We start from the raw sequence: 12,219 nt of genomic DNA, 5'->3' as shown, positions 1-12,219 counted from the left end.
AAAACCAGCACAATGATTGGCTAACCACTATAGGGGCCAGTTCCCATGGCCTGGAATTAACCAGCCAGAAACTCGAAGAAAGAAAGCCGCATAAATGAGGTCACCACCTTCTCTCCTGTGGCAGAGAGGTTCAGCAGCAACATGGTCTTTCAGATATCTGTGTGGGTCAAGAGTGACCATGATACATATAGCTAAACATGACGTGGCAGAAACAGCACCCGGACTGCCCTCCACGTCAAAGAATCTATAACTTGCTACCGCAACAGCATTTTTATTCTGATTGTTTTTATAACGTAAAGTCAGTAGTCTGTTTTAAGACCCTTGTACAGTGTCGAGGGTAGGGGGTATAGACCTGTCGTTTGCAGCAATATGGATAGAGCTTGGGGTGGAATGTTAACCAAAACCAACTAGATAGAGACAAGTGTTACCCAGTGGGTCCTTTCACATCCTTGAAAACTACAAAGGAAAAATAAAAGTACTACTCAGCAGTAAAAAACAATGACTTCTTGGATTTTGCATGCAAATGGACAGAAATAGAAAACACTATCCTGAGTGAGGTAAGCCAGACCCAAAAAGAGGAACATGGGATGTACTCACTAATATTTGGTTTCTAGCCATAAATAAAGGACATTGAGCCTATAATTCGTGATCCTAGAGAAGCTAAATAAGAAGGTGAACCCAAAGAAAAACATATAGACATCCTCCTGGATATTAACCTTCATCAGGCGATGAAAGGAGACAGAGACAGAGACCCACATTGGAGCACCAGACTACAACCCCAAGGTCCAAACCAGAAGCAGAAGGAGAGAGAGCATGAGCAAGGAACTCAGGACCGCGAGGGGTGCACCCACATACTGAGACAATGGGGATGTTCTTTCGGGAACTCACCAAGGCCAGCTGAACTGGGTCTGAAAAAGCATGGGATAATACCGGACTCACTGAACATAGCAGACAATGAGGACCGCTGAGAAGTCAAGAACAATGGCACTGGGTTTTGATCCTACTGCACGTACTGGCTTTGTGGGAGCCTAGGCAGTTTGGATGTTCACCTTAATAGACCTGGAAGGAGGTGGGAGGTCCTTGGACTCCCCACAGGGCAGGGAACCCTGACTGCTCTTAGGGCTGATGAGAGAGGGGGAGTTGATTGGGGGACAGGGAGGGATATGGGAGGCGGTGGCGGGGAAGAGACAGAAATCTTTAATAAATAAATAAATTAATAAAAAAATGTAAAAGTTGAACAAAGAAGAGGGATTGCTTAGGACTGGGAGGGGATATGAAGAGAGTACAGCAAAGATAGAAGGATGGAGAGAGGTGATCAGTTTATGTAAACATCGGTGATCTGTGCAATAACAGCAAAAGAAACAAAAAGGCAGAAGCTCTGGGTAATTTCAAGAGCCGGGGGAAAGCACTGCTCCCCTACCTGGAGAGCGTTGTGTTACAGTTGATTACAGCTTTCTAGAAGAATTTTTAAAGGCAGCACAGATACAACTTGACCATGCAAAGTGTGAAAGGCAAGGTCTGGCCGTGAGTATTTATTTTTCCTATGCACGGTATTGCTTCAGCAGTCATATCCTTCTGGGGACAGTGCCTACGGCAGGGGGAATTCCCATACTGTTCCAACCCTCCTCACCAGACATTAATATTAATGCTTGCATTGATATGGTATAGATATCATGAATAAGTTTCCTGGTTTCAACACTGCAGCAAAAACAGGGAAAGTCCCAGGCACGGAACAAAGTTCATCCGCATTATTTCTCTCTTGTATTGTTCTCAATTATTTCTTGGCATCAACATCAAGAGAACCGAGGTCTTCTGTAGAGGCCTCAGAGAACCTTCCATGCAGAGTGGAAGGACAGGGTTCAAGAGCCCTTAAGACTAGTATCAAAGGGGACTGATTCAAATATGTCATTACTTCAGTTCCAAGATCAGCACAAATACTTGAGCATAAGTCTTTACGCAGGACATTCTCTGACATAACAACATAGCATAAAATCCACGAAGTTAATGTGCCTACTTTCTTGTCACCTAATTCATCACAGCCATTGAGGGTGTGCTGACCATTTCAATAATGCTAGAGCCCACCTGTGGTGGCTGTGTTCCTTAAAACCTTTCTAAAATGTTCGTATGTGTCGGTGTTGTGCCTGCATGTTTGTGCACCTTGTGCAGTCCTGGTGCCTGCAGAGGCCAAAGGAGGATCCCCTGAAATTGGAGTTACAATGGTTGTGAGCTACCACGTAGGAGCTAGGAACCAAACCAGGGTCCTCTGCAAGAGCAGTCAGGGCTCTTACCTGCCAAGCCATCTCTGCAGCCCCTCCCTGGTTTTCTCCATCCGCTCTTGACCTTCCTGACTGCGATGTGGTTGAGACCGTGTGAGTTATTTTGTAGACAGTTCCTTGTGACTGGTTCAGGTGATGCTTTGGGGACAAGAATGTCGCACACGTGCTCTCCTTGCATTCTCTTTGATGACTGACCGTCATTACAGTTGGCCTTACGTCAGCTGCTGTGAACTTGTATCACCTAAATGAGATGCTTCTCCGATCTCCACCAAAAAAGTTGCTCTTTTTCTCTTTGCAGAGACTAAGAAAATACACTCCTCTTTAACCTTCACCACTCCTGGGCCACCTTCACATCCTTGACATTGCTTCCTGGGTGAAATAACTACCATGATGGCTGCCAACTGGTGATTTTCCAATTTTACCTTTCCTGCCAAGTGCTTTGGTTGGAAGGAGATTTTCTCTCTTTCTTTCTTCATTTGTATTTGTATCTGTCTGACTCGTGGATTCCACTTTATCCAGTTGTATAGAATCCATTACTAACACTCGTTTTCATGACACATAACGGCATGCTTGGTGGTTGGGAGTCCCTTCAAACTGGCTCCTTTGTGCTTCCTCGATGTTGCAATTCTTTAAATACTCCTGGTTTTCTAACGCAACCAAACATCTCAGCCACCTTCTGGACTTTTTCAGCTATAACCTTGGAGCTGACCGTTTCTCAAGGGAATCCTGTCTCCTCTTAGTGAAGAGGGGATTCTGAGGCTAAATTCCACAACTCAGAAATAAGCATTAAATCTTCTTATCGCTATTGGGGTATTCTTGCCCCCCAATCCCCTCTGTGGTGCACACATACACACACACACACAGAGTCTACTGTATCAAAAAGCATATTCATAGTTATTGAAAGTACATAAGAAAAATTTAGCAAAGTTACATTCTAAATATACAAATCAAACCTCAATAAAGCTGTAAAGGAAAATGAAAGCATTTGTGTCTGGTGAGAATGAAAAGGTTTGGAAGGATGCAGAGAGGGAAAGTCACACAACACGAAGTAAATTGGGAGCATGGGGACCATGGGAGAGGGGAGAGGAAGGGAAGGGAATGGAGAAAATATATAGTTCAATAAAGACAATAAAACGGGGGGAAAGTCAATGTGTGGCTTTTGCTGTGACTTCTGCCAGTGAAAACCACTGGAAATAGATGTTTGTCTCAACCCCTAAGAAGGATCCATGGAGCATGGCAATAAAGGGGGTTAGGGAGAACTGACTGTAGGAGTTTATGCATGATTGGGGTGCTAAGGAAGTGAGGGCTCACTTGACATTGGACTGTGGGTAGAGTAAGCTCTGTCTCTGAAACAGCAGCGAGAGGTGGAGGGTGGATCGTCTGAGAAAGGACGCCAATAAATCTTATCTGTAGGGAGTGGAGATGGACAAGGACAAAGCCGTATTTGGAAAGAGTGGGAGAGTGGTCACTATTTTCCCAGCCAAGTGTTGATCACTCTTCACAAAGCACAGTCATTGTCTACATTAGACAAAGTAAGAAGTGGCTTGGCTTTGCCTCCTTTTATCATGACCTCGGGGTATTCTGCGGTGGGTATTCTGTGTGGTTGTGTGTATCCAATAGGCTCAACTATACATGCCAAGTCAGCTTTTGAATGTCAGGACCCCCACCACGGCCACTCTTGACTCTATCTTTTTCTCCATCTCTGCCTCTCCTCTCTCATGTCTCTGTCTCTCTGCCTCTCTCTGTTTCTCTCTGCTAGCCTGTTTGTTGCAAGCTATCACAAAGATGTTAGGAATCAAACCCAGGTTCTCTGAAAGAGCAGCCAATGCTAAACTGCTGAGTCATATCTCCAGTCCCTTAGCTTTGGTTTTGTTGTTTATCCATTTGTGTGTGTGTGCACACGCATGCGTGTGTGTGCATTTGTATATATCTTGTTTTCTGGGTTTTTTGGTTTGAGATGGGATGTTATATAACCCAGGCTGGTCTCCAGCTCACCACGTAGTTGAGAATGACCCTGACGATTACCTACCTCCATCCTTTAAGTGCTGAGATTATAGGTGGGAACCACCACATCTTGTTCATGTGATGCTGGGAATCAAACCCAGGACCTGTGCATTTGGGGCTCTACCAACTAAGCTACATCCCTGGCCTCTAGAACTTAAAAGTTTAAAGTAGCCAGACACAGGAGGCCCTGACTTGGGTCCAGAGATCTAGCATAGAGGCTAAACTGGGACAGGCACCCATCTTGGGACGTATCAGAGAGACTATGGACATAATTGCCTCTCCTGCTACCTGCCTCATCTCCAGAGGAGCCATAGCAGAACTGTGGGTGCAGACGGGAGAGTAAGGACGTCAAGTCCCTTCTGCACTGTGGCCTCCCAACCTGACGCAGCCCAGCCTCAGGTCAGGGGTGTTTAAATAGTCCCATGGACTTAACTTTGTACTACTCTTAGAGATGTTTCTCAATGTTTATAAAGACCAGGCAAGTTTCTGCCGATGCTATCAATAAGAAGAGGAAAGAAAATCAGACAACCAGGTAGCTTCAGTCCAGCCTGGGCTACAGATCAAGGCATTGGCTTAAAGGGGGGAGGGAGTTTCCAGACAAGACAATGGTATAAAAAAATAAAGTTCCTTGTAAGTGTGCCAGCACACTTACATGACTCAATGACCATTGACTCAATAATTCATTACATATGCACAGTAATGACACACTGGTGTTTTTTTTAATTAATAAACTTTTGTTAAAGCTTACCAAACATTTTCTCTGTCCCTCACTACCCACAGTTTTTCCTGTTATTAACATAAAGCATTTATGAGACACTCATGAGCCAATATTGATGCATGATTATTGACTAAGACCCGTGTTTATTTTAGGGAGCATCCTCTGTTTGCAGCTTCTGGGTTTTGACATCACACAGGCCACACACTTGCCCTTACAGTGTCACGCAGGATAGGATTGTTAAAAGTCCTTAAAGATCCATGAGCTCCACCTGCTCAACCCTCCCCACTTCACCTAGAGCCAGAAGTCACTGCCATTTCTGGACCCCACAGGTGTTGCTTTTTCCAGAATGTTGGGCAGTTGGAAATCACACCATATGTAGTCTTTCCAGGCTGGCTTCTTTCTCTTGACAATATGCATCTCAATTCCTCTGCATAATTTTGCAGCTTAAGGCTTCATTTCTTTTTACCAGTGAATAATACTCCACTGTGTGGATGAGCTGTAGTTTATTCATTCATCAATTGCAAGACATTTTAGCTGCTTCCAGTTGGGCAGTAAAGAATAAAGCTGCTATAAACATCCACTTGTAGGCTTTTGTGTAAACCTAAGTTTTCAAGTCCTTTGAATAAATACCAAGGAATGTGACTGCTGGAGCTTACGGTAGGAATATGTTTAGATTTGCAAGAAACTGCCTTCCAAAGTAGCCACGCGATTCTGCGTTCCTGCCAGCACCGAATGAGAGCCTTTGTCATTCTGCTTTCTTGCCAGCACTTGATGCTGCTGGAACTGAATTTTAGTCTCTCACAAATGGCCAGTGGCTTTTCATTTGTTGTTTACTTGTGTGTGTTTAAACCAGTTCTCCAGAAAAGGGAAGTGTTTGCTCCCTTTGTGAATCTTCATGGTGTAAATAGTCCCATCGTGGGAATATAAATAATATAGCCATTATGAGAAACCATACAAGTTCTAGAGAAAAAAAAATAGAACTGCCATATAACCCAGTGTCTGGTTTACTTTCTGTTGCTGTGGAGGGAAAAAACTGACCAAAGCATCTTGGGCAGGAAAGAGTTCACTCTGCATCTTATAGATCAGTCTGTCATGAAGGGAAGCCAGGGCAAGCGTTCAAGCAGGAGTTGAAGGCAGGAACTGAAGTAGAGGCCATGGGGAAGGACTGATTACGGACTTGCTCCCCATGAATTGCTCAGTCTGCTTTCTCATAGCACCCAGGACCACCTGCCCAGGCGCAGCTCTGCCCTCAGTAAGCTGAATCCACCCACATCAATAATTAATCAAAAAGATGTCCCACAAGCACGTCTACAAGACAATCCGATGGGGTAATTTCTCAATTGAAGTTCCCTCTTCCCAGGAGACACTAGTTTGTGTCAAACTGACAAAAACTGGCTAGCATAGCCAGTAATCCTACTTCTGGATATCCACATAGGAAACAAAGTTGCTTTCTCAAAGAAGTATCTTTACTTCAATGTTCCTTATAGTTTTATTCACAACATCCAATATCGGGAAGTCACCTAAGTGTCCACCAACAGGCAAGTGGACAAAGAAGAGGGGTGCACACATAACAAGAGTCACTGCATTTGCTACAATGAAACATCACTCAGCCTTTCAAAAGAAGAAAACGGCCATTTGGGATAACATGGATGAGCCCAGAGAACACTATGCCAAACAAATTAACCCGGACACAGGAAGCTGAATGCTGCCTGACCGCACAGGTGGCATCTTTAAAAACCACGCTCAAAGAGGGGTGGGTAGCTACTTTGTGGATACAATCTTGACCTAAAGGTATTAGCTTCCAATTATCTGTGAGCTCTAGAGATGTATTGAAGTGTCAGAGCAAGCGGTGTCCTCTTAAATACTTTATGGGAAGAGCAGACTGTGTTCTCATCACAAAGGGCAAGCGAAGCTGTGCCCATGGCTGTGCCAGCTTAGCCAAAGGCGTCATTTTACCAGGCATTTGACATGTGTTTACGAAAATACCACATTGCATACTCTGAATGTATACATTGTTATCTGTCATTTATAGTTCATTATAAGTGAAAAATGGAATTTTTTGAAACTCCCATCCCAACCAGTTTCCAGCAGCCATGATGATGTCACTGAAGGCAAAGCTATTCCCACTACCCAGTACGGGCTAACATCCTCCACTGCCCTCTTGATGACGTGCATTTACAACCTTCCCTGGGTATCGTCAACTAGACGGCACTACTTAGGAGCTATATAAGCAGCTTCCTCCGTCTAGAGATCCCAGAATCTAGAGACCCTGTCGTAATGACAAAGATGCTCAGAGAGGCAAGTGGACACCTAACAATCACCGTGTCATTCCCATCAATGTGCCAGTGCCCCCGTGCATCTGCAGAACCCCAGAAACCTTCCCATAGTCATATGAACGGGCCTACATCCTAAGGATAAAGCCCTGCATGTCGCTCATGCCTTCCTCATTATTCTTCTTGTTGCTGTGGAGAGGCCTCCTTCCCTTTCTTCCTTGCTTTTCCATGATTCTCTTGTCCTAGGTAAAGAATTTAGCTGGTGACCTTTTGGCAGCTTCTTTAATTGTGACACTGTGTAGTACATGCTGACCTCAAACTTTGGATGCTCTTGCCTTGCCTGCAGAGTGTTGGGAATGCAGGCATGTGCCACCAGACTTGGCTATTGGAAGTATAACTGAGATAGAGCAATACTGATCTAAAAGGCATGGGATGATCATCATTCCCTCTTACAGTGTCTTCTTCTGGCCCCTAACACCTATGGATCACCCCCAGTGTGGTCATTCTAGTGTCCCCTCTACTCTGATGGCCAGTGGGGCTTCTGTGGCACCTGATACAGAGGCTGTGCTTTCTAAATTAAGAATATATGCAGACACACATAGCGTTACCTTTCAAAACCTCCATGAGGTTCAATTATGTAGCTGATTGTCCTCTTCCTAGGGCATTTTCCCCTTAATCACCAATAACTAGAGTTGGTAATGACTGCCTGGTGACTTACTCCTCTGCAATTCTTTGACCAACACTAAATTTAGCCTTTTTATGTGAGATTATGCTTTGAAGTGTGACCAAATGAAACTTGGAGCCTCGAGAATAAAACAGGTGCGGCCCTGAAGTCAAAGCGGGGTGTGAGTGCAGGCCTCCTGGGTGCTGCGCCCGGTTCTGCCCCTGTAATCCTTAATCTGCCTTCACAGTAGGGACACTTTGGCATAATTAGTAACCAGGATTAGCAGGGATGATCTTGCCAGCGGAGTTATTTATCTGAAAGAGAAGCAGCTCTCCTCAGCCCAGAAGGCCCTGTCAGTGGCTGCCCACCCCACCCCAGCCCATAAGTGCCCTGCATGAAGCCTGATCTGACCTCAGGCGGGTTGCACAAGACCTGTGAGATTAAGTTCCTCATCTGTTACCTGAGACCACAAGCCTTTCATGATGGACAGGTGGTCTGGCTCTGCAGGGACAGCTATGGGCTAGAAGCAGACAACAAGGAATTTAAAACTAGTCGTGTCCATGGGTGCCGTGTGATCTTGACTAAGCAAACTACTTCACTTGAACTTGTTTCTCTCTCCTTGCTAAATAAGGATGCTGAAGGAGGAAGCGGAGAAGAAAAAGAAGAGGGGGAGGGTTAGAAGGTTGCACCATGGTGTCGGAGAAGAAAGAAGAGGAGGAGAGGGTTAGAAAGTTGCACCACGAAGTTCCCTTGCTCTAAAAATTCCGTTAGGGCTGGCAAGATGGCTCAGCAGGTGAAGGCACTTGCTGCCAAACTTGATGGTCACATAATGAAAGGAGAGAACAAGCATCAGCTGTCCTCTGACCTCTGCTTGCACATCAAGGCAAGAGCAAGTGTGCACACACACAAAAATATAATAAACAGAAAGGATAGGATAGGACAGGACAGGACAGAACAGGACAGAACAGAACAGAACAGAATAGAATAGAAATGTTCTTTTTTAAAAAAAAAAAAAAGAGATTGTTAAACCTGGTGTGATTCCAAGCTCATTGGCCTTTGGGAAGTCAGTCTTCCAACACTATCTAACAAGTATAACTTTTTTGAGTATCTCATCTATATATGATGTTTGTGCTCTGACGTACCCTCATCCTCAATGACCCCCCCCACACACACACATGGGGGGTTCACTTCTATATAAATGAATTCCTAGAAAACTGAATATGGAGAAAGTGTTAGGGGTTGACGTCACTCCACACACCTCGAAGACTTTGTTTTCCTGCTAGTTTACGTCTATAATCTCCAGAGCACAATTTTTGAGTTTCGTTGTTCTTTGTTTGTTTGCTTTCGTTTGTGGTTCTGAGGATGGGACCAAGCATGCTAGACAAACACTCTTCTCTGGCCTCCGTGGGAGAATGGGCAATTCCCCTCCAAATCTCCATCTCAGATTCTGGCTCTGCCAAAGGCCCTTTACACTTTGCCTTCTGACCCAAAGCACTGATCAAATCATTTCTCCAGAGATCATTTCCTCCCAAGGGAAACAATGTTAACCGGTGACATAGAGAAAGGAATGTCCTTTCTCTATCAGCCATCATTCAGGGGTCATAGCAAATCTTAAGAAGTGCAATTTTACAGATGGGGGACCTAAAGCCCAGAAATGTCACCAGCATTGCATATCAAGCAGGCTGGCCCAAAACCTGTCTTTTTCTTCTACCCCTTGCCCTCTGTCTGATACTGAAGAGCCCATGAAGGCTGGTCTCGAGGAGCTTCTGCTCCCTGGGAGCTGTTGCCTGTCACCCCTATCCCACAGCAGTGGCAGAAACCCTCTGATCACCAAGTCAGTCTCACACTAAGGGTTCCCATGCACGGCCCTGGCTGTCAGGGTATCAGGGACAGATACTAGCCTATTTCACTGGTTTTCTATTCATCTTATTCCTCCAGGTCTGTATCTGGGAAATAATGAACAAGGGTGACAGAGGTGGCCCTGGTCCCTGCCTGTCTTCTCAGCCTGGACAGAATCACAGGTGTCCAGGGCTCAAGGATCTGGGCAGGGCACCACCAGTCAAGTCCTGTGACACCAGTCATTCAGTCATACAGTGAGATAGACAGAGCGCAGTCACATCCTGCTCAGAAGTGGGAGAGGAGACTTCTTCACAGAACCTTCAGCACACTTAGAAAATAGTATGCGCATCACTTCCGTCCTAGGCCATGGTGGCCACCATGAGGGACTCTGCCTTTTCAGGACTATCCACTGCTCCTGTGCAGCTGAAGCTACCTTCATCCTGGTTTTCTTTAAGTCCCGACCTGGCCACTGGAACTAGCTGAGTCACCCTGGATACAAGGCCCTGCTGCCTCTGGACAGTGTCTGCTGTCTTCAGCCCACACGTGTTCAGATAACTGGCTCTGAAGAACTCGCTGATCCCTCTAAGGAATCCCCATTTCCCTAAGGCTGGTGGCTAGTCGTTCTTATTTCTAGATTTCTCTCCTATTTATTCTCCAAAACCACATAGTCAGGTAGGTTGGGAAACAGCTCAGTAGTAGAGTAAATGCCTTGCAAATACAGGGCCCTAAGTTCTGCCGTTAACACAATTAAAGAATGTAAATAATAGAATAAGCAAGCCCTGAAACGAGGTGTGAACCCTGCTGGTGGAATGGAAGATTCTATGACATCTTGACAGGTTTCTTTATGCTACCTGCCTACCTGCCTGGGTCTTGGAATGAAGTTTCTGCTAATGGTAGATCCCTGAATTGCATCTGGCACCATTCGAAGGTGACTGTGTGAAGGTCTCCCCCACGAAGAGAAGTTCCTCCTCAAACTGTAAGACAAGTCCCCACTCCAAGGAGAACTAAGCATTTCATCCTAATCAGCCATGAACAGCTGGTCCCTCATAGACCATGCCTGAGCTCCATGTGAAGGCCAGAATTTCCTAGCTCTCAAGAGCAGAGTGGAAATGGAATTGTATTGTGTTTTGTAAATTTGTGTGGGAAGTCCTTCTGTCTATGTGTTGCTTTTATTGGTTAATAAACTGCTTTGGGTCTGTTGCAGTGCAGAATAGGGCAAGGAGGGAGTTCTAAGCAGATAGAGGAGAGAGTAGGCAGAGTCAAAGAGATACCACGTGACTGCCAGAGGAGAAAGATGCGAGCTGCCAGCCAAAACTCTGCTGGGTAAGCCATAGCCACCTGGTGATATACAGATTAATAGAAACAGGGTTAATTTAAGATATAAGAGCTAGCTAAAAAGATACTTAAACTATTGGCCAAACAGTATTGCAAATAATATAGTTTCTCTGTTGGCGTAAGTCATAAACAATCCCACACCAGTTTGGAATTATGATTAATAGGGTGGTATTTATTTAAAGGGGAAAAATCTTACAGATCACCGTCCCAGACAACAGCCCTCTGCGCAATTAGGAAGAAGTCTAGTTGCCAGAACCGGAGCAGGAAGTAAAGAGAGCGAGGAGGGAAGTAGCCTCATTTTTAAAGGGAGAGAGACCACGCCCCAGTGGGCTGGTATCTCAGCGGCTATTGGCTGGAGGAGCGGAAGGACCTCCCGCAACATTTCTCTATGATTATTTCAGATCTGGGCAGCTGGAAAGGAATGAGCAGCCTCTGTCAACAGTAAATACCTTTATTTCCTATAAGTTTTACCACAGGATTCAAATATCAGAACATAAACAAAATAAAAATTAATACTCCCTGATGCTCCTCCTTCTTAATCCCACTGCCCTGAAGAGTCCAGTTAAGAGTTGAGGGTATTTGAACACACACACACACACACACACACACACACACCACACACGTACTCTTACTGCTCCACATAAAATTTCTTTCACTCAAACGGAAACAGACTGTCCTGAACCCAAAGGCATTTTCCCCTCTTCAGGAAATGTAAAGCTAACTGGACGAGGAATAACTTGTTTAATCCTTCTCTTACTAATGCAATTCAAACTACTTCTAGCCACTCGGTTCAACACAGCACCGCAGCAAGCACCTCTTGACTCACATTTTCATCCTGGTGTTGTCCATGGGTGAGTTTTCCTGGAATTCTTGCGATCTTATTCTAATTTACATTTTAAAAATTAAAAACAAGATTGATGGACTCTCTGCAGCCTTTCTACAATTTATTTTAGACATGTGTGGTCCAGGCTGACCTAGACTCACAATTATTCTACCTCAATCTCTGTAGTGCTAGGATTTCAGGCAAACCTTATCATACCTACCTTCTTCTGCAGATTTCTTCTTTCCTCCTCAGATGTCTGCCAGTTCAGATGTGTGTCATGGGACTGA

This window comes from Chionomys nivalis, chromosome 4, assembly GCF_950005125.1.
Source record: "Chionomys nivalis chromosome 4, mChiNiv1.1, whole genome shotgun sequence".
Classification (NCBI taxonomy): domain Eukaryota; kingdom Metazoa; phylum Chordata; class Mammalia; order Rodentia; family Cricetidae; genus Chionomys; species Chionomys nivalis.
The sequence above is the reverse complement of the archived record's forward strand: the minus strand, read 5'-3'. Positions refer to the sequence as shown.